This window comes from Adiantum capillus-veneris, chromosome 21, assembly GCF_014529385.1.
Source record: "Adiantum capillus-veneris isolate H3 chromosome 21, ASM1452938v2, whole genome shotgun sequence".
Lineage (NCBI taxonomy): Eukaryota > Viridiplantae > Streptophyta > Polypodiopsida > Polypodiales > Pteridaceae > Adiantum > Adiantum capillus-veneris.
Genome location: NC_140951.1, coordinates 3,801,910 through 3,826,202, shown reverse-complemented (window position 1 = coordinate 3,826,202; position 24,293 = coordinate 3,801,910).

The window sequence follows — 24,293 nt, the reverse complement described above, 5'->3', positions numbered from 1 at the left end:
AAATGTCCCATTCAGTTGCAAAAGCCATCTTGTGCCGATCCTCTGGCTTTATTGCGAGTTGGTTGTAGCCTGAAAATCCATCTAATAAACTTTAAGCTTCTTTTCCTGCCACTCTTTCTATTACATGATCAGTAATGGGTAGGGAATAGTTGTCCCGAATTGTAGCAGCGTTTACTTTTTTGAGATTGACACATACTCTCAACTTTCCATTTTTCTTCGGGACCACCACAATCGGTGAAACCTAGTCAGTGTGCTCAATTTCGTAAATAAACTCTGCCTCTTTCAGCTTATCTATCTCCTCCTTGATCTTCCTTGCAAACGTCTCATTGTAAGTATAAGGACGTTGTCTGCTTGGTTTAGCGTCATTCTTAAGAGGTATTGTGTGTTGACAGATATTTGGATCCACCCCCTTAAGATCTTTGTATGACTATGCAAACACATCTCTATACTGTTTAAGAGTAGCTATCAAAAGCTTTTCCTCTTCTTCAGTAAGATCCGTGGCAATATATGCAGGTTTTGGATCTTCTCCTGGATCTGCTAGATTTATTCGTTTGGCTTTTTCAGGACCATCATATGATGTACCAGGTTCCTTTAATTCCCTCATTGGTTGTTGCACTATGATTTTTCTATCTTGTATGGTATACTTCTTATAATGGGACGACACATCCATCTTGTCAGAATTCGTGTCCTCATCGGTTTCCATTTCAGTTGTCCATATGTCTTTGAGGGTCTGTTTGAGCTTATTGTATTCTGCTTTCCTCTTTGTTTTGGTCATTCTAGACCCTATTTCCCCCTCCTTACGTGTCTCAGTCGTTTGCTTTTCGTGCTTGTTCTTCTTGTTGTTTTTCCATGGTTTAGTTTTGATAAACCGGCCAGTGACCTTGTCCTTGACACAATCATCAGCTTTTACAAGCCTTAGATATCCCGTTTTGTGATTGACAAGAGGCATGGGTTTATGCTTATTTGCTCTTGATTTCCTTGTTCTCTTTGATCTATACCGCTCTTGTCGACTAGGTTTTTGGTTAGGAAACTCGTAAAACCTGTCCGGTCTCGACTTATACTTCCTATTCGTCTCTGATCCACTTGATCTTTCGTCATCAGCATCTATCATTTGGATTTCATCACTTAGTGATGGAAGGTCACCGCTTAGTGAATCTGTGAATTCCTCCTCTCTTCGATTCCTATCGTCCACTACAGATATCTCATCAACTATTCTCTTACACTCAGTCTCACGTAGTGGTTCTTCTTGTTCTTTGCTCTCTGATCGTGACTCAAGGATGATGCTAGCCATTTGCAACGTTACTAGGTCGTATCCTTCATCGTCACAAAATTTTGTAGGCGTGCATTCGTTAACACATACATCCAAGGTTGACAAGATTTGAGTCCACCCAAATGGCTCAAATAAATGTTTAGGGAAAGGTTCTCGGAGATAAGCCTTGTCTTCTACGTACCTTTCCAACACACATTCCTCTTTGATTAAGTCTCCACGATCAGATGCTCCACACATCCAGACATGTGCTTTCGTTTGTAACCACGTAGGTATTTCTTTTCCGTTCACGGTGGTTGAATCAAATTCTTGCACTGGTGTTTTTGCTACGTCTCTATAGCTGTGATCCTTCATGTTGATTTTCGTTATTAGCTCCTCATGTCTTAGGTAAATTTGGTCGTACCCCCAATCTTGTATAATTTTGAGTTGACGCATAAAAGGTTGCCCCCAAATAACGTCAAAGTTGTTCGTTTTTCTGAAATCTACCACGACAAAGGTGTGTTCATAGTTAATTCCACACGAAGTTACAACTATTTGGTCCAGGACTCCCAATGGTCTCTCTACATACCCATCTCCGAGTTGCAGTTTCATTCTCATCTTTCTGAGAGCCGGACGGCCCCATTTCTCCCAGATTTTCTTTGTAGCAATCGTAACTCCCGCCCCACTGTCTAGGATAGCTATCGTCTTTATATCCTGATATTCGACAGGTAAGGTTGTATTACCTTCCTCACCTTCACAGTAATCTCCAACCTTGTTTATGGGCACAGGTTGGGCTTTGGGTTGACCTTCTCGTTTGTTTTCTTCGACCGTAGGGTTTGTTTGAAGAGGAATGTTTATCCCTTTGCTCTCCAAATTTTTCCCCATGTCTTTCCATAAGTGTGATCTGACTCTCAAGGGTTCTGACAGTGTGATTGTGCATGTTACAGGTGTTGACAACATCTCCTGAAGACTTTTTGAGTCAATCATTTGTGGAATAGCTCTCTTCTGGGATTGAACTAATCTTATCTCCGATTGAGCCTCGTGTTCGCCTATAAATGAAGGCAGGGTTCTCAGGGATTGAGCTTTACTTTCCATCGAAACCTCCGTTCCTACATCTCCATACAGCGATTGTATATCTCCTGGATAAAATTCATTGTCCATGTTAACCTCAAGAATTGGTGCAGACTGTAACATCGCACTTTCGTTCTTTCTATTTCTAATGGTTTCCCATAGTGTTGTGGCCATGGTTCTTCCACTTCTGGAATTGGCATTATAGTCATTGACTTAGCATCATCAGTGGTGTTCAGCACCACTCGATGATCGAATGACAATATAGTTTCAGGCTTGGGTCCGTTTACTTGTTCTGATTCATCGATCTTCAGTTTTTCTCGCTCTTTGTGAATCAACACTTCTTGTTCTGGGGTTCTAATTGCATTAGGTTCCATCAATGCCTGGGCTGTTTCAATGAGATGTTTACACATTTCCAAACGCTTCGTTTCCACTTCTGGTTGAGGATAAGTCAACCATCTCTGCTCTAAGGTTTGGTTTGTTTTTAGCCTTGCTTCATACGCTTGTAATAGAGCATCTAAGGGCTCTAGTACTTTCTCGACCAAGACTGATCCCCCTGAGGATGCTTTCCTCGGTTGGTTGTTGTCCTCGACAGTTTTACTATCTCTCTCTTGTTTCAGCTGCTCTTTCATTTCATATAACTCATTTTGCATGGCAATTTGGGTTTTTATCCTTCTTGTTTTCATTCTGTCTCGTTTTGCCTTCCATGATTTCCGCTGTGTTCTCACAGATAAACTCTCGTTTTCTGTGGGTATTGGCAACTCGACCTTTTCTTCCAATGGTTTGTTTTTCTCTAAGTCCTTGGCTTGGGCTCTGGTTACCGCATTGATTTGGATCATTGGTTCGGTTTCTGATCCACTGCTTGCACTCGGTAACACCCCCACAATATTCATAGTTGCTTTTCCCTTGTTGTCCGGATTCCTTGGGCAATCTGGCAGTATGTGATTCACACCACAACCGTCACAAAACCCAAAAATTTTCACTCTTTCGCCTTTGAAAGGACAACTACACTCCCAATGATCTGTACTTCCACAATTATAGCACGGTCCAATTGGTGGTTGATTTTGAGGAGGTGGTCCCATAGGTTGTCCCTCCCTATTAGGACATCCTCTTGGTTTGTAGTTCTGGTTCGCAATGAACATTAGCGTTCTTTTGTCCACCAAATATTGATCCCTCAAAGGTTGTGCTACATATGTTGGTGGTGCCATACCCTCGTTATTTCCCCACGGTTGATAGGGTTCGTCTGCGTATATCTGTGATTTAGGTTCAGTTATGTAAGGCTCGTTTGGTTCCTCGTAATAAGAAATTTGAGGTGTATTATTTGTTCCTAGTGATGCTTCGTAAGGTTGAGCATACCTAATCATGGCCCTGTTTTCCTGTGGTAAAGGAGGTTGTTGACCCAACACAGGTTGAGGTCTGTCTGCTCCTGCTACCATATTCACATTTGGCCCAACTTGATATCTTGGAGGAGGTGGCTGGGGTGGTCCTGCTGGAGGTCCATACGGCCTTTCCCTCACATAGTTTTTGCTGTAAAAACACTCATCCGTGCCATGGTTCGTCCCTTTTTGCTCTATGGCGCACCATTTCAGTACTCGTCCATTCATAAGTGGTGCTTTCGGCTGTTGTGTGCACTACGGCGTCGGGTGATTCCTCCCACATATGTCACATTTCCTAGTCTGAGACTGTCTCATCACCGGATTTGATCTCATATGTTGCTGCATTCTCTTCGTTACTTCCTCTATCATTTGGTCAGCTCTCGGCATCAAAGAATCTTGAGTATCTTTCTTGGTAGAGGGTTCACTCTTAATAGATGCAGAGCCACTGGTTACTGAATCAGTATCCTCTGAAACTTCCCCATATGCTTTGCAGTTATCAACAAGATATAACGCTTCCCTTGTAACCTGTTCAAATGTGCTCCATGTTTTCAAGTGAAGGTCCTTTTTGAAGGTTTCGTTTCTAAGTCCTTCAATGAAGAGCACAGACAATCTCTTGTCCTGCGATAATTCTCTCCTTGGGCACCTCTCAATGTATTGCTTGAATCTCAAGGATGCTTCCTTCACTTTTTCGTTCTCCTTTTGTTTAAAAGCATATATCTGTGATACAGTATTATGCTTTATACCTCGTTTTGAGAATTCTTTATACATGTTCAATATTCGGACAAGTTTCAGGGTTCAAAGGTTGAAACCATGTTAAGGCCATCCCTTCCAAGGTCAGCCCGAATCCCTCATATTGAGTATGGAAATTAGTGATCTGCTCTGCTCTTAAGACTTGCTTGAAGAGCGACACATGATCATATGGATCCCCTGATCCGCTATACTTCTTTGGTATGCATTTCGCTACCTGGGATGGCCTCATCCATCTATGGTCTGCTACCAATCTCAATGCTCCCGTGTCTCGACTTAATCGTTCTCATACATCATGGATGTTGTGGGTTGCTCTTGTTGGCTCCTGTGCCACGAATCTACTACTAGGAGGCAAATGGGATGGTGTTGCTGCAAATGTCAGACCTATTGTGGTATGTGTAGAGATAGGAACCGCACTACCCCGATTCGTAGCCATTCTCTGGAACGTAATGTTCCCATGGGGCTTGGCATAGAATACTGAGGTCGACTGAAAGAATTAGCTACATGAGTCCTCTCTCCACTTGTTGCCATCGGGTATGGCATGACATTTGTAGGATGGTCTCAGTGGGCTTGGAGTGACATAATACTGGTGGAGTGGTCCCCCAAAGTACGTATATCCTTCCAACTCCTTTTTATCGATTGTTGCGTATCGTATTCCATATTTGTCATATGCGGCGATTTTCGTTTCTGATCCCTCTGTGTAGGTGAAGACATAAAGTCTTTTCCGCTCTGTCAACTCTCAGACGTAGGGTTCCTTGCATCTATAATAGAGATCTTGCTCTCCATTATTATACTTATATAACCCCAAGTAGACATTGTCTGTGTTGACTCTCAAAGTTTCATTTTCTCGCCTTAACCTCGCATTAGGGAAGCTCATTGTTGGTGCTTTCTCCTCCGGTTCCTCATCTACTTTGGCTTTCATGCCCATCAATCCACACTTGTCCACAATGTTAGGATTCAGGACTATCAAGTACATGATACCTTCGTCATCTAGGTACCTATCTCCGCTATAGCTCACAGGCACTAACTCCTTGAACTCACTTGGTCTATCTTCTATTTTCACACAGCAGCGGTCCATACCATCTTTGTAGATCTTGGCGCGTTGCTTGTTGTCATACTGATACTTGATGAACAATAGCTTCATTGTGATCGAAGGGTTTGATGGTCCTTCTGCCATGTTTTCTCTTCCGTTTAGATTTAAATGTCCCAAGTGTTCCGTGAAATACTTGTAAGATCTCTTTGAAGAAGTATCGAAAATACTTTCTTCAAGGATCGGCTCTAACGGTCGTACTACACCTTGGTTTACACTCTCCTCCGTTGATAAAACACTTGCTTGATCCGCTAAATTTTGGTGTTGGTTGTTGATTTGTTTTCCCGATCTCAAAAACATGAAGAAAGTGGAATTTACCAATTGAATCCAAACCTCTTACCTGGAGATGGAGTGATCTTCCAACTCTCACGACTGCATGGATTGTTACTTGATCGGTCTCTGCAAATGAATACACTTGATGGGTATGAGATCACTGTATCATTCCAACTGTTAGCAGATTCAACAACTTCACAACGACTTCAACACAATTTTGCTTGCAGATTATTGACAGTATGTCCAATTTGTGCTTTGACAACTCCTGATATCTTAAATAGTCTAGGTCTATGAACATGTCAAAAATGAGTCAAATCTGGCACAGAGGTACACCGATCATGATCGTAGTACAGTGCCCAAATTTGATGAAATTTCACCAGCTTGTTCACTAGGCTATTTTAAAGCTACCCACCAAATACTTTTGTATTCAAACCCCAAAAAGTCAAGCTTTTACCAGTTCTTGGTTTGAAGTGTCTGATTTTCCAATTTTATCAGGTTTGATTGATTTTGATGTTTGATTTGGGATTTGAGAGATACCTAGGCTTGTCCTATGCACAGGCTATCCCTCTGCATGGTTTCTTCCCAGTTTTGATGTGTTTTGGTCTACTGAAAGTCAATTTCTATGCCAGTTTAGCAGTTTTTGACTTGGATCTGTATTCAGTGGTTTTGACCAAATTTTTGTGGTTTTTGACTCTAGGTCCTTTAGAATTTTATGTTTGTATACCCTCAAAGAGTCTACTCATCAAATCTGGTGCAAATCTGAGGTCTAGGTACACCGATCGCGATCGTAGTTTTGAGCCCAAATTCAACCAAATTTGGCATGCTTGTAGGCACTGATGTTTTAAGGCTATCCCCCAAGTTTTTTTGCATTTGGATCACCAAAAGTCAAGATTTTACAGTTTCTGGGTCTGTCAGGCTAGTTTTACCCAAGTGGCCTGATTTCCTTGATTTTTGATGTTTTTGGGTGTGGTTGCTTTAGACAAACTTGTTTAGAATCTTATCAGGAAGGCACATGTCAAATCTTGTACAACTCTGGCACTGAGGTACACCGATCGCGATCGTAGTACCTGGGCCAATTCTGATGAAATTTAGTCTGCTCCCTCTGACAAGTGTTTTACAGGGTTTTGTGCTACCACTTGGTGATTTGAATCAATATCAACCCTGTTTGGTCAGATTTTCTAAATTTCAGACTCTTATGCCCCTTTTGTCAAAGTTATGGTTTTCTGGTGTTTTTGACTCTATCTTTTGCCCCAAATCTAATTGGAATGTGATTTACTTATCCTACTCCTAAGTACAGAAATGAAAGAACATAAGAAAATGAATCAAACAAAACAAACAAGATGGATTTCGGGTGAGATTTTAGTACTCAATCGAATTAGAGAAATTGAAGAGCAAAAATGCTTTGAACACTCTCACTCACAGCTCCCTAAATCTCCTAAGAGAGGATCTAGCCGGTCCACTGACTCTAGACTCCACTAAGCTCTAAACCCCTGTCTAGCAGCCTAACTGAGGTGTAAAATGGATTTGTGGATTGATCTTCTTTCAAGGAAGCTAACTGCACACTCGGTCACTCATCACCTAAAGTGCATTCCCCGGCAACGGCGCCAATGTTTGCGGGTCGCCGCGACGGACGTCTATAGCATAGCTCTCATGCATCAACATAAAATATCAATACAAGGGAAGCGACCAGGATGAGGCATGGAAACTCACCAGGGTGTCATTCCTAATGAAGTGAACTCGATGAGATGCAACTACTAACTCTGCAAGCAAATCATACGCACTAAAGCCAAGTAATCTGCCTATGTCCTTCTACATAGCTCTACAGTCATCACGCCCGTTTACCATGCAAATCATGTCCGATTCGCACGAAACCTGAAGGGGAGCTACAGGGGACTATCTAAAATCTATCCTATCACTATCACAACATTTTGGAGAGGTACAAAGATGGTGATCGTTCATCCCACAGTTAGCAGAAATAGTGATCAAGTGATCCCAAAGGGTCGTTTTAGGGTCCCTGAAGCCTCTCCTAGGGTCAAAACAACATAAAATACGCGTTTAAAGACTCAAAACAGTGATTTAAAGTCTCAAACTCGTAGTTGAACACCTATACCGAATCTTGAATGATTACACTTAAATGGAAGAGCAAAGTAAGAGGAACACAATGCAATAGACGAATCTGAATTCGGATTACCATAGCCACAGTAGCGAAGATTACAAGTTAGAGCAAGATAGAGCTCTCAAACGTACGCTGTCTTCTTCACATAAAAGAGGATTATGTTCAAACTTACAAAGCTGACCTTTATAGTTTAGGTCTTTACAAATGGCTTGTCCGGCCAAAAAGTCCTAAACTTCTAACTGGATCTCTACTATACAAATGCTCTCGAAAAAATAATCAAAAATTTCTTTACAAGTTCTCGGCTTAGAGAAGCTCTTTTACAAAAGGATGAGATTTCCACAAAAATATAGATTCCCTGAAAAATGTGACTCTTTCTCTGGAGACCCTTGCTTCGTTGCTTTGTCCGCCAAACAATCATTCTCTGAAGCAGTGCCAGTCGAGGTAGCAGCTCTGACTCTGGCCGGAGATGCCCTTAGCCTTTGGATGGTCTGATCTTTCACTTTCATTTGATATTTTAGCTCTATCACTTCATCCTGGCTTGCATCATGTTCTAGCTCAGCCTTTTCCTTAGCATTCCTCAAAGTTTCAACCTCTTTGGACTCATCAGCAAGCTGTTTTGTCAAATTGTCCCTCTCTTTCTCCGCATCTATCAGTGATTTGCTGATTTTCTTGTACTCCTCCTCTGCTCTTTGAAGCTTTTGTTTTGCTGCCTGACTGTCTTTCCACCTCTTGGCATCTTTGTAGTGCCGCGTCCAGATTGTCTTGCAGCTTGGTTTGTTTCTCTATGTTCTCTTGGTCCTGTTTTTGCAGTGAGTCCACTTGAGCTTTGATATGAACTTCATTTGTTTTGAGATTATTAATTTCAATCTCAGTGGCAATCGATTTTGCTCTGAGCCCGATGAGTTTTTGCATCACTACATCCCAATCATTGGTTTGTGGCTATAGATCCACTATATCTGTGGCCATCTCCTTCAACTCCACTAACCGAGGGCTCTGCATATATTCCTTGGGTCTTGTGCTCGACAAATCAAAGATGCATTAGCTGCCTCTTCTTGAGAGTACACAACACCCAGCTAGTAGATCAAGAAATATTCTATAGTTTCTTTCTTCTGGATCTGGCTTCTCATGTTTTGGCTCAACTTCTGCCTTCTGCTCTTCCTCTTTGTTCTTCTCTTGCTTGGAGTCTTGTTGCCCATCAGGTTAGTTCAACTCCTCTTTTTGTTGGGTTTGTGGAGGACTAAGAGGAGGTGGTGATGGTGGTGGGCTGGATTCTCGGCTTGATAGTGGAGTTGGTTGCTTCTTCTTGAAATCCCGATCCGCCTTTTTTTTCCTCTCTCTTTCTTGTCCTTCCTGCTCTTCTAGCAGTTGCCATCTCACTTCGTCAACGTCTTCTTCTGTAAACGGTATATTTGGCATATTCTCCGCTGTAGCATCTAAGATCTCAAAGTTCTTGATATAATCTTCAAACCGATCCCTTTGAATCCTTCGAGATGATCCAGACATAGCCTCAAGTGATGGATTCCATAACTCGCTCAGATCCCCTTTTAGCGCTCTCTCGGCTCTGAAACTTTCCATTAGTCTTTCTAGCCTTGCCGCTTTCTGTGACTTTGTTTCTTTGATTGGCACCTGTAGAGTTTCTTTCTTTCCCTTCTTTGGCTCTGGCGGCTCTTCTAGCACTGTCTCTAAACGGCACTTCAACCTTGTGGCTACCCTGGGTGCCTTAGGAGGTTCTTCTTCTTTGTCTTCCTTTAGCTTGAGCCAATCATTTTGTGAGGGAGGTAGAGGCCAGTTTCTCTTGGTATGCAATGCTCCATAGACGACTTTTGTTATCAACTCACCAAGTACAATATAGGTGGGATCTTTGGTCCCCATCTTCACAAGATTTTCATGGATGTAAGCGGCATAGTTTATCTCCTTTGGTTTACTCTTTTGCATTGCCCAGGTGAAAGTGGTGTCAATAGCTCTAGGTGGCATCCTGTATTCCTGTGGCCGCTTGGTACACATGTGGAAGTATTGATTGTATAGTTGGCTCATGATAACCACCTTCGGGTTTGCAATATCTTCAAATGTATAGTTATTCTTCTTTTCCGAGTAGACCTTAATGTCATCTCGCCTCTTTGTCACACTGTCTCCTTTGTTAGAGACGTCAAGTGCTGCTGCCACCACCTTCTCTATGATGACAATCATTGTATTAGGCTTGCCTTGTAGATTTGTAACTTGGGCTATGCCATCCTCTTTGATTGTGGTGACAAATTCCCACACTCTTTTAACATCAATCCCTGCTGGCAAGGCTTCAAAGTAATTGTGAAGATCTAGTTTCTCCAAGTAGTCCCCATCTTGCTCCTGACAAATTCATTGAGCTCTCGAGGTATCATGGGTAGCTCCACTGCATTTCCCTCCGCATCTTTAAATACTCCTTGGTAGATTCTCAGATCATTGGTCTCTAGCAGGTCATCTTGAATCCAAGTACTTGTGGGCTTTAGGGTTCCCTTTGGGATAACAAAAGGCTCCACTTCTTCTAAGTATTCCTTGATAGTCATCCTCTTCTTCTTTGCAGGTGATTTTGTGGCTGCCATGGATCCTGTTGCACTCAATAGTCCAAAGTTAGCGTTTTTTACAGACTAGCTGATAAACTGAGTTCTGACTATCCAAATGACTTGAAAATTGAAATAAGAACTCAAAAGAAACTAGGGAAACCCTGCATGTGCCCACAATAGATTTCTGGCTGAAAAATATTCATGTAGACATCCTACGCGTAGGATGTCTACCTTCTCTGTTTTTGGTGAAACTTGACAGGCTTGTGGCCCTTGACCTGTGCAACATGGCTATGCACTTGAAATTGGGTTTGGGCATAAAAAATGTGCAATTTTGAGCAAATTTAGGATTTTGGCTCACAAATTGGGTAGGATGTCCTAAACAGGTGGCAAATGATATTCAATTGGGTTGAAATTTGATATATAGGCTTCTTACACCATGTAAATGGCTCCCATGAAGTCAATTCCTGCACAAAAGGTCAATATGACACTGGAGACATCCTACGTGTAGGATGTCTATTTTCTCAAAATGACTTGAAGTTGGTTCTGTGGGTAGTGCTGAGCATGTAGAACATGGCCCTGCTCTTAGATTTGATTTGGATAAGCATTGGTGTTGTTAAATGCATGTGTAGTGTTTTTAGGCTCAAAAAGTGCATCTTGGAGGTTTTGGGGGCCAAATGTGATGGGCATGGCTTGAAATTTGATACATGAGCTTGTGAAGGTGTTATAAAGACATTTGGAACTCAAAAACACCAGCTGGAGGTCAAATAGGTCATTTAGACATCCTACGTGTAGGATGTCTATTTCATTAATTTTCATATCTGACCCCATAGTTAGCTTGGCAATGTGCTAATGAGTATATTGTGCAAGTTTCATGTGATTTGGACTAGTTTTGGTAGGTCTATGACCCATTATTGCCTCTATGCTCTGACTTTTCGTTTTCTGATGCATATGAGGTCAACTCTTGTCCATATGTGATGAAACTTGATGGTTAGCATGTACAAGCTGTGTATGAGGTGAGATGTTGAGTTTGGTTCCCAAAAATGGCCTTGAAACATCCTACGCGTAGGATGTTTCTTGATGAATTATATATGAGAAACGCTACTGGTACATGCCCTGAGTCCCCCTGAGTCCCCTTTAAGCCCTATTTCAATAAAAAAGTCAAAAAGATAGATAGAAACTCCCTGTTTGGCTTTTAGAGCCTCTGAGCCGTTTTTTGACTCTTGGAGTGCTTTTCAGCGATGAAATTTCTTGATGTTAGTCTCCATAGCTTCATGGTTCCTTGGGGATCCTTGCCATATGGTTTTTGTTGGCTTTGGCTTCACGGGAGCTCCGTTTGGCAATTTGTCGCTATGGAAGCGCCCATGGTTGTGTTCCCATGTTGTCAATGACTTGTGGTGGTCTACCACTGTCATAATAATCAATATCTAATTCTCCTAAATGATTTTCTCATATTAAACTGATCATTTAATGTGGGGAAGTGCTAGGGGAGAAAAAGCTAGAATATTGGTTAAGCTAGTAGACCGGCCACAGTAGGGATCCAAAGGGGGGGGGGGCCATCTGTAAAAGAGCCATATGGGCTAAAAAGACCCTAAGGTTTAGCCCATTAAGACTTCCAAAATGCTAAGGTTCCAAAATTCAAAGGTTGTGTCCAAAGGTCAAACCTAAAAAGTCTTTGCATATCCCTACATGGGAGGGGGTGAGCCTTGAGAGTAGGGGATGAGAGAGAAAGTCACACACACACACACACATGCTCCCTTTACACAAAGGGAATGAGGGACACATGTCAGCTCCCTAGGCAAGATGCCCACAAGGTGTTCCCAGTTTCTATTGGATGACCCTTGAAGTGGACCAATGAGAATTAAGCTAGAGTAAATCTAGTTTAATTAATTTAAAAACATTTAATAAAAGAAACCAATGAGAATTAAGTCTCCTAGAAGAATATTGGGCAGTCTCACAAGGGGTCCAATGAACATTCAGGAGCCCAATGGCTTGCCTGATTCCTATTGGCCAAGAGGCAAAGGGGTCCAATGAGAGTTTAGTTTAATTATTTAATTACCTAAAGCTCTCACAAAAGGGGAAAGGGGGACACATGTCAGAAGGCTATCACTTATGCTGCTTAATAGTAATTGGCTTGACTTGGGGAGAGCCAATGAGGGCTCAACAAGAGCAAATAGCAAGAGGGCTCGCCCAAGAGAGAGAGGGGGCTGATTTTTGCAAGGCATCATCTACTCTAATTCATCAGAGGAACACAAGCAACACCTCCAGGTAATATTTCAAGTTTTAAGAGAGAATAAACTTTATGTTAATCGAAAGAAAAGTGAATTTTTCTTGCAAGAGATTCAATATTTAGGTCATATTATCTCTCAAGATGGCATCCAAATGGATCCATCTAAGTTAGAGGTAATAAAAGGATGGCCTAAACCAAGGAATCTTCATGAACTAAGAAGCTTTATAGGTATGTGTGCATACTATAGACGCTTCATAGAAAAGTTCTCACAAATTGCGGGACCATTACATGACCTAACAAAGAAAAACGTTAGGTATACATGGTCTGCTAAGGAGAACAATGCTTTCGAAAAGCTTATCTCTCAACCTGTGCTTACACTACCGGATCTCTCAAAACCATTTGAGGTCCAATGTGATGCTTGTGGTGATTGCCTTGGAGCTGTTTTACACCAAGAAGGGCATGCCATAGGCTATGAGAGTCGAAGGCTCGACCCTGTTGAACAAGCTCTAGGCATATATGAAAAGGAACTCCTTGCAGTTCTACATGCCTTAGACTCATGGAAGCACTATTTATTGGGGACTCCTTTCATTCTGCGAACGGATCACCAAAGTCTTAAGTACTTCATGACGCAGACCAAGCTCTCCGACAAACAAATGAGGTGGGCAAATTTCCTTTCGCAATTTCATTTTCATATTGCTCACATTGCTGGCAAGCATAATCAAGTAGCTGATGCACTCTCAAGACGGCCGAGAGTAAATGCGGTTTCCATAGCAACTCACAATGATCTATCTTCAATGATGATGAGTATGCTATTGATCCCGATTTTAGAGATGTGATTTCAGCCCTTGCATTAGGGAAGAAAGAAGAACCATTTACCTTACAAGATGGTTATCTTCTCTATGGCAATAGACTATGTGTTACTAACTCACTACGTGAGAAAGTAATGTATGAATCTCATGCTCCACCTTATGCGGGGCATAGAGGGATTCAATATACCTTAAAGGGAATTGAAACATATTTCTATTGGCCTACCATGAAAGTGAACATAAGTATGTTTCTAAATGTGTGGTATGCCAAAAGACAAAATTTGATAGAGGGAAGCAACTTGGATTGCTTCAACCCTTGCCAATACCTAATTCACCATGGGAGAGCATATCCATGGATTTTATCTTTGGATTGCCTAAGTCTATCCATGGGAATACGGGAATATGGACGATAGTAGATAGGTTCAGTAAACAAGCTCATTTTATACCTGTCAAAAAGACTATCAAAGCCCATCAAATGGCAATCCTCTTCATTTCACAAATTTTCAAGTACCATGGCTTGCCAATGTCCATAGTGTCGGATAGAGATCCTAGAATGACCAGTAATTTATGGAAGGGTCTCTTTGAGAATTTAGGAACAAGGCTAAACTTCTCTTCGGTCTATCATCCACAAACGGATGGCCAAAGTGAAATAGCTAACCTAACAATTCTCGATCTACTAAAAGCCTATGTAACGGAAGTAGATCAAAGATCCCAATGGGAGAAGTACTTACCCTTAGTGGAGTATGCCTACAATAACACTGTACATACTTCCACGGGAAAAGCACATTTCGAGGTAATTGAGGGAAGATAAAAAAGTCCCTTGCTACTTAAGGTACATGGGAAGATCTTCGCTGCAGATGAGTATAGCCGAGACCTACAAGAATCTTTCCAAAAGATTAAGGATGCTATCTCTATCTCACAGCAAAGGCAAAAGGCTGTTGCTGACAAGCACAGAAGAGCCCAAGCCTTTAAAGAAAACGATTGGGTCTTGTTAAAGTTTCCCAAGGCTTGATTAAGGCACACGACGGGCAAGAATCCTACGGGCCACCAAAAGTACTATGCTAAACTAGCAAAAAGGTACTATGGTCCCTTTCAGATTCTTAGGCCAATCAATGAGATGGCCTATCAACTCAAGTTGCCCAATCATTGGCTCATACACAATGCTTTTCATGTGAGCCTATTAAAGCCTTACAAAGGAGAGCCACCTCAAGAACCAACTATTGAAGACCCACCGGAGATCGAGGACCAAGAGGAGGTGCTGCAGCCCGAGTCCATTCTCCGACATGAAGACAAGGTATTAAGAGGCGGTAAGACTATCCGACGATATCTTATTAAGTTTAAGAATTATCCTTTTGAAGATGCTAGATGGATGCAAGGCATACAATTAAATGATAACCTAAACCTTGTCAATGCTTACAATGCTTCCCAATGAGTAAGCAAATGTACAAAATGTTAAAAATGAACAAAATCTTTGTCTTATAAGACTTTGTTTTTCTTTACTGTGCACAAAAATGAAGTAGTATGCATGCTTAGATCAAGTTTGCGGAGACGACGTCTCCCAAACACCAAGTAGAGCTTGTCACTCTACTATGGAAGATTGATAGGACTAATGTGCAGACATGCTTGCGGCAGCCTAAGGCTCTCAAGCGCCAAATGGACTAGTCATCCATTTTGGAATGATGTCGTAGGGTAACATAGGGATCCTCTACCCGCTAAGAAAAGGATTCATGAATATGATTTATCTTCTCTACACCATAGTCGAGGACAACTATGATTTCAAGAGAGAGGTAATGTCATAATAATCAATATCTAATTCTCCTAAATGATTTTCTCATATTAAACTGATCATTTAATGTGGAGAAGTGCTAGGGGAGAAAAAGCTAGAATATTGGTTAAGCTAGTAGACCGGCCATAGTAGGGATCCAAAGGAGGGAAAATAGGGATCCAAAGGGGGGGGCCATCTTCAAAAGAGCCATGTGCAACAATGGGCTAAAAAGACCCTAAGGTTCAGCCCATTAAGACTTCCAAAATGCTAAGGTTCCAAAATTCAAAGGTTGTGTCCAAAGGTCAAACCTAAAAAGTCTTTGCATATCCCTACATGGGAGGGGGTGAGCCTTGAGAGTAGGGGATGAGAGAGAAAGTCACACACACACACACCTGCTCCCTTTACACAAAGGGAATGAGGGACACATGTCAGCTCACTAGGCAAGATGCCCACAAGGTGTTCCCAGTTTCTATTGGATGACCCTTAATTTCTCTCTCTTTTGAAAGTATTGTCGATGCTATCTAACTAGGTGTTATGCTTTTTGTTGCTCTCTCCACCCAAGCACTCTTGTAATTCTCATTAGGAATCTATTCTAATGAAATGCCCACTATGTTCATGCTAATTTCCGCCACACATACGTTTTTAGACCATTAAATGTTACAACCACCATAGGACTTGGTTGTTGATGGTCTAGGAAAGTCGCTCGTGAAGTTTGGTGGCAAACGGACATCTGGTTTGGCCCTGAGAGCTAGTTGACGCTTTGTGTGTCTGATGCTGTTTCTGAAGCTTAGTTCCGCTTCGTGTCGCCTTATGGTTATGTGCACTATATAACCTCGTAGAGCATGTCGAGATGCTCCTATCCATGAGTTTTGGTAGCATTTGGGCGACTTTCCACCGATTTACCATTTGGTGGCCTCTTGCAGGGCTCTAGAAGTTAGGGTTTTTCCCAATGGTTTTTTGCCGCCTTCGTGCATTCAAGAGTGGTCTCCTATGCTAGGGTAAACCGCCGATGAAGCCTTATTGCTTTTGGGTTAGCCGTTAGGTGGTCACCTCTACCTGTAGGTCTCTACTGTCCGTTTCCCATGTGAACCCTACACTAGTTTTCGCGACAAAACATCAAACATATGCGAAAAGCTCAAGGTGGTGAGCTTACCTCTCATATCTGGAGCCTGTCGGGTGGTCGTGCGTGTCGTAGAAGCAGCTGGAAGTCCGGTTCGCTCTAGGTGGCAAGAGCTCTCTCTCAAGAAGGAAATAGTAGACATGAGCTCTTAGTGAAGTGAAAAAATCTTATAATAGGGGTCCCCGAACCACTTTCTATGAAATTTGACATGTGCTCCCAAATTCTTGCGAGATGCGGTTTAGGTTCGAAAAATTCTTGATTTGGACTCCATTTCCCCAGTTTCCAGAAATTTGACGTTTCGGTCAAAATCTGGCCAAAACACGCCTTCCACTCCATTCACATAATTGTACCCCCGTTGTACCATAGGTTGTCCTATAGTCACTGATTATCCCCATATTTTTTGTTTTTCATTATGACCGTATTTTACCTGCTTTTTGTATTTTTGAAGTTTTTCTATCGATAATTAGTAAAATTAAAAAGAAAAGATCAAATTAAACCCAAAAAAATCCCCAAAAATCATAATAGCTCAAAAACATCACCGCAAAACACTATATACACTCACATGCAATTTTTATGGCCGGATTTCTCCGTTTTATTAATATTTTGTCCGAAAAATGGCTATTTTTACATATATACACACACCTAGGGGCCTGATTTGGCGTTTGGCCCCATATACTTGTAGATTCGTGCTGTATAAGGACATATGTACTTAAGTTAGTCCAAAAAATCCCGCAATCAAACGAAAACCCTTCAAAATAGTTGAAAAACATGCCCTTTTTTGTTCTTTTTACCTTCATTGGGTCCGCATTTGAGAATGCCTCCCCCCCTCCTAGTTGGAGTCCTCCCGGATGACAAGGTATTGCCTCGGTGTATGTGCAGTGCATGGATTAAAAATTGTGCTAATGCTCGGCCGTGTAATGTGGCCCTATTTGATGCATACTCAGTCAATGCATGGAAAAATCAACGCTGTGCGAGAGGAGGGAATAAGCAAGATGCTTATTGGCATTTGACGTCGAGGTTTCTTGTTTGTTGTTGATTTGGTTGGCGGATTTTCTTTGCAAGTAAAAGTTGTAACTGCACAGCTCTCTGTTTGATCGTCTTTCTTGCAAAAGTCGCTTGGTTTGCCGCTACTGTCGATATGTCCATGGTTGTCTTCGTGGAGAGAATTTTCGTGGTGGAATTGGCCGTAGTCTTTTTTTGTTTTTCTTTCCATTTGTAGCTTTGTTTTGGGCATTTTTGTAGGTTTATTGCCACGTTCGTGGTTGTCATTGTTGTGCTGCTGATCGGCACCCATATAGATCGGTTTGCAGGTTTCATATGTAGTGTTTTTCTGCATGCTGGTGTTGCTTGTACTGAAGGGAGTTCATGTTGCTTTGGTTTCTGGATCCAAATGCGAGTCACATTTAAGTTGTTACTGAGCATTCTCTTTGGGATCCATATCTTTTTTATTCCTGTGGTTGTTGGTTGAACTGTGTTCTTCTGTTGATTTCTTCTGTTGTATTGTGGTTTGTATGCCATGTCACCTCTATCCTTTCGCACCCATACTTGTTTTTTGCGTGTTGCTAACCTTGATCTTTTCACTGTGGTCTGTGTTGTTTTATGTTTGTAGTGAACATGGTTGGCAGTTCCCTGGTTGTTCTCCATGGGTTTTGTGTTGTTCTTTAGTGGCACCCATCCTTTTGGTTCTTTATCTAGTGATTGTGGTGCTGTCCTCTGGTGCTTCTCGGTTTGTTGAGCAAAGGCTACCACCTGTTGTTCTTGTGCATGCTGAATTTTGATTGTATCCGAATTCCAATCTATCTGCACATTATACTCTTTTTGCCAAGGTTGTCCCAACAACATGGGGTGTAGTGTGCTCGCATCCTCAACCACATAAAACTTGTGGGGGTAAATATATTGATGTATTTGTACATGCAATATAGTCCAGCCCAATGTTCTTAGCGAATGTGATGTACTACTTTCCAACACTTGTGAAGGAGGATGTAGTTGATCTTTGGGCTTGAGCTGTTTATGTAACTTGTAAGAGACCAGATTTGCTTGAGCTCCATAATCAAGCAATGCTGTCGATTCAACTTGATTGCTACCCACTTTGACTCCAATTATTGGTTCCACTGTGTCTTCACCAAAATTCGTGAGTCGAATAGCATTTATTCGCAACGGTGATCCACTGTTGTTGTTGTCGTAGAAGTCTTCTTTTTGCAATGCGTTCTTTTGCTTCTGCTTGGGCTTCTTCTCGTACCCTCTGTTTCTCCTTCCTTTGTTGTTTTTCTTGATGGATTTGTTGAAGCATATCCTGTGTTCGTGGTAAATTATACTTTTTTAACCGACACCCACTAATTCAATTTGGCATTGCTTCTCCTGCTAATGTAGCAAGTTTGACAGCTCCACTTTGTGATAAGTCACTAATCAGAAAGGGTCCCATCCCTCGCTTTTTAAGTTTCTTGGCATGTTGCTTCAAGGTATAAACAAGTACATAATCACCTGTTTTGAACTCTTTTGTGCGCATGTGCTTGTCAAAAAACTCTTTTTGTATTCTCTTTTTAGCATAGATCGAAGCTACAACTCTCAGTCGAAGTTCATCTAGTTTTTCAAGATCATCTATTCTTGAAGAGAGCTCATGCCTTGTCCATTCTAAGGGTTTCGCTACTCGTAGAGTTGGAACTAAAAACTCTATGGGTAATATAGCGTTTAGACCAAACACCATGTTGTACGGTGTTGTTCCGATTGATGTTGTATGCCCATAGTATTGAGTGTAGCTGCTGATCCTAATCTGTCCTTGATTCTGATACAATTTTAGTCAGAACATTGCATAGTGTTTTATTTGTGGCCTCAGCTTGTCCATTCGCCTGTGGATGATATGGAGCAGATTTTCTATGTATGACCATGAATTCCTCTAGCAGATATTCAATGACTTCATTAAGAAAATGTGTTCCTCGATCACTGACAATTTATATTGGTAATCCGTATCGTACAAAGATATTCTCATACAAAAATTGTGCAGTGGTTCTTGCGTCTGCTTTTTGTGTTGCCTTGGCTTCCGCCCATTTTGTGAGATAGTCCGTAGCCACAATGATATATTGGGTATGGGTGCGATATGCAGGGGGTGAAATAGGCTCCACAAAATCAACGCCTCATTTTACAAATGCTCGTGCTCCCATCATTGGCCATAGTGGCATGTCATCCCTCTTTTTTGGCACCTTAGTGCGCTGACATGCGTCACAACGCTTTATAAACTCCTCAGCATCCATATGCAATATAGGCCACCATATTTCTGCGATTAAGACAATTTTTGCCGTCTTATTGTTTGAAAAATGGTCTCCACTTATTCCTCCATGTGCATGTTCTAGAATCAGCAGGTATTCGCTTTCACTTGCACAGATTCTAAGTTGATTGTCCTTCCCTCGCTTGTAGAGTTGATTTCCAATTAAATTAAAGTCGCGAGCCTCCAGCTCTATAGCCCTTTTTCGCGCTTTTGTTATGTTTTCAGGAAATGTCCTTGTTGTTAAGAAATCAATGATATATTGACGCCATGCAGGTGCAATGTTTACCTGAAACAATGTCACGTGATCCACCGGTCATTTGGCACTACGTATAGTACAATTGTTCACATAAGCATGTGTGTCAGCATACATAGTTGGCCAATAAACCCCTAATTGTTTCAGTCTTTGGTGTATTTTCATTGTTGAACAATCAAATACACAATCCTGGATGTGTGCTTCTTTAAGATAACACTAGAATTCCTCTAGATTTATACATAGTCATAGAATTTGGTCCGAGCCTAGATGATACAGTCATCCTGCAACAATCAACTGGAAGTTTTTTGTTTGTCGAATTGTTTATTGTTTGGATCTGTCTTCCTTGTTATCAAATTTACCTCCAAAGGAAAGAATGCTAACAATTTCCTGAGACCATTTGGGTATCATTTCAATATTGAAAAGATAAGCATCGGGTATGTCATCGTCTACTCCTTCAGGAGCTTCCCCGTTTTGCAGCCTTGAAAGATGATCGGCCCGTAGATGAGTTTTATCCTTTTTTACTGCCACTGTGATGTCAAACTCTAGCAATATAATAAACCAGCGTACAATTCTTCCAGTATTGCATGGTTTATTTACTAGATACAAAAGAGCTTGATGATCTGTGAAGAACACAAATTTGTTTTCGAGCAAGTAATGCCGAAATTTCTTTACAACATAAATCATTCCTAATTCCTCTCTTTCAGTGGTTGTGTAGTTCTTTTCTGCACTATTTAGCTGTCGGCTCGCATAACAAACTGGGAAATCCATTGTTCTGTCTCCAGGTTGAGCCAGAATACTCTCAATTGCATATGCAGATGCATCAATGTGAACATGGAATATCTTTTCCCAATCTGGTGCTTTAAGTACAGGTGCTGATACAAGGTTGTCCTTAATCTTTTGGAATGAAGTTTCACACTCCTCAGTCCAATCGAAACTGACTAATAAACGATACAGAGGTTGTGCAATGACTGCATATATATATATATGAATCTTCGATAATATCTGTAGTGTCCCATGAAGGATTGTACTTGTTTGGCATTAGTAGGCCTGGGCAAGTCTACTATGACTCTTATTTTTTCTAGGTCAATGGTTATTCCATTTCTTGAGACAATATGTCCTAAGATGCGGCCTTGCCTAACCATAAAAATGCACTTTTTCGGGTTGAGACAGATTCGATATGTTCTGCACTTCTCAAATACCTTTTGTAAATGGTCAATATGTTCTTCTTGTAGAAGAGAGTGGACACAGAGATCATCCATATATATTTCTAAGAATATTCTCAGGTATTCTTTGAACGCATGAGTCATTAACCTTTGGAAGGTAGCTGGGACATTGGTTAAGCCAAAAGGCATAACTCTATACGCATATATTCCCCATTCTGTGGCAAATGCTGTTTTGTGTTGATCTTCTATTGCAATTGCCAGTTGGTTATACCCTGAAAACCCATCTAGAAAGGAATAAGCCCGTTTCCCAGCCACCCTCTCAAGCACATGTTCTGTGTGATTGGCAAGGGATAATTATCCCTTATTGTGGTTGCGTTTACTTTTTTGAGGTTCACACACACACACACACACACACACACACACACACACACACACAGTTTTTTGTTCTTTTTGGGGACAACCACAATGGGTGACACCCAATCTGTATGCTCGATTTCATAGATGAATTCAACATCCATCAGCTTGTCAATCTCCTCTTTGATTCGTTTAGCAAATGTGTCATTATATGTGTAAGGACGCTGTTTGCTAGGTTTTGCATCTGATTTCAACGGAATTGTATGTTGGCATATCGATGGATCAAATCGTTTGAGGTCTTTGTAGGACCATGCAAACACATCTTTATACTTCTTGCGAAGTTGTGTTAGCAGTGCTTTTTCTTCAGGCTCCAAATAAGTTGCTGTATAGATCGGCTGAGGCTTTTCGCCTGGCGCAGTGAGGTCTTTCCGTTTTGCATTTCCCGGCCCATCGTAAGATTCCTGGTTTATTCTTTTCCTGACTGGTGGTGTCATTATGATTTTTCTGTCCTGGATGGTGAATTTTCGATAGTGGGATGGTACATTCATGTTTTCTTTTTTTGACTCCTCCTTACCATCACTTTCTCCCTCAGTAGTCCATACCTCTCGTAACGACCGTTTTAGTTCTTGGTATTTCTTTTTATGCTCCACTTTGGTCCTCTGGGTCTTTTGTTTTTTCCTGTTTTGATTGTTGAGATTTTTTTTGATTTTGTTTCTGTTTTAGTCTTTCGTACTTGTTTTATTTCCTCACGCGTCCTTTCCCCTCGAACTCTTGAGAATCTTCCTGATATTTGGTCTTTTACACAATCCTCTGCCTTGACAAGCATTAGATAGTGAGTTTTATCTTTTATCCTCGGCATCAGGTTCTCTCTAATTTTGTTTTTTGCTCTTTTTTTTCTATAGAGTTCTTGGCGTATAGGGTGTTGATTTACAAAATCATAAAACTTTATATTTGCTGTTTTCTCCCCATGCTCGCTTGAGCTGTCTGAATACTCGTTATCTGCATCGTTATTTAACTTAGATGCTCAGAGGAGTCATAAAACTCTTCTTGTTCTGGTGGGTCTACATTCTCATCTCCTGCTGGTATAAGGCTTATCATGTAATAGGGTAGCACATCATAGCCATGCTTATCGCAAAATTTTGTTGTTGGGCTATCTGTAATGGTAAAGACATCCAATGTTGCTAGTATGTGTTCCCATTCTAGAGGTTCTAAGACATCTTCGGGAAAAGGTTTTGAAATGTAATCCTTGTCCTCAATAGCTCTTTCTAAGATGCATTCCTCTCTTTTTAAGCTCCCACAATGTGAAGCTCTACACATCCATAGCTCTTTTTTCTGCCCTAACCATGTTGGGAGTTCGGACCCTGCCAATGTAGCTAAATCAAACTCTTCCACTGGTGTCTGGTTCACATCTTTGTAACTACGGTCTTTTAGGTATATTTCGGTTGTAGTCTCGCCACGTTTGAGGTATATGTGGTCGTAACCCGAATCCTGGACCATCTTTAATTGTGTCATGAATGATCTTACCAAGATGATCTCGTAATTGTTCTTTTTGTCAAAATCAACTATTACAAATGTATGCTCATACTCGATTCCGCACGAGGTGACAATTACTTTTTCTAAAAGTCCTAGAGGCTTTTCCATGAACCCATCTGCCAGTTGCAATTTCATTTTGGTAGCTCTCAAAGCCGGTTTTCCCCATTTTTTCCAGATTTCCTTGGTGGCGATAGTGACTCCTGCTCCACTATCAAGAATAGCTTTGGAAACTACTCCTTGGAATTCTAATGGTAGTGTGGTATTTCCATCTTCTCCCTCGCAATATTCTCCAACCTTGTTTAAAGGTACTGGCCTAGTGTTTAGTTGAGGCTTGTCCAATTCTCTAATCCCTTCTTGAAGCTTCGAGGTGGGGTCTTTTACTCCAAATTTTTCTAAGCATTGCCTACGGTGGTCCACATGTTTGGCCGTAACCTGAGGAGTTCGGCTAATGTGATTGTGCATGCCATAGGGGTGGACAATAACTCAATCAACCCTTGTGAATCCATCACTCTGTTGGAAGAAAGTTTTTGAGATGGGATTGCTCTCACCTTAGATTTAGCTTCATACTCCCCTAGGTAAGAGGGTAGAGTTTTTAGCGAGTCTGGTTGACTATGCCCCGAACTAATTGATCCCTGGTCTCCCCCTTGTGAATGCATATCAAAGTTCATTTGTGATCTTGCCTCAAATTCTTCAATGGGAGGTAAGATCTCATTTTTCTCCTTTCTCGTGCTATTTATTTGGTGGCTTACCCTGTTAGCTTTGTTGGCGTCATGGATTTTCTTTCACAGGTCATCTAGACCATTACAATCCTTACCCATTTCTACCAATGTTTTAGGCTGAAAACCATCAATTGTCTCATCTGTTGTATTTGGCACTATGATAGGTTCTCTCCTAGACTCAGATGCAGTCGTGAGTCTCTCCTTCGTGTCTACTCGTTTCTCTAAAGTTGGTTTGATAGGGGTTGGAGCTGGTACCTCGTGCCAACTTGTAGATTTACCAAGTGGGTTTTCTATCAAGGATTGGGCCGTTTCACTCATCTTTTGACACATTTCCAACCTCTATTTTTCTATTTCTGTACATGGATAAGTCATCCATCTTTGCTCTTGGATTTGGTTGTTTTTGAGTTTGGCTTCGTATGCCTTTAAAAGTGCGTCTAATTGCTCATTTACCTTTTCTGCCAACACTGATCCTCCTGATCCTGCACTTTTGGGTTCTAATATTTCCTTGGGCCCTATGGTTATCGCAGCTTAGACTAGCTAGATACTCTAACCACTCTAATCTATCCTTTGTGTGTTTTAACTCCTCAGATAGAGCCGTTTTCTCTCGTTGTCTCCTGGCTTTCATACGCGCCTTTCTA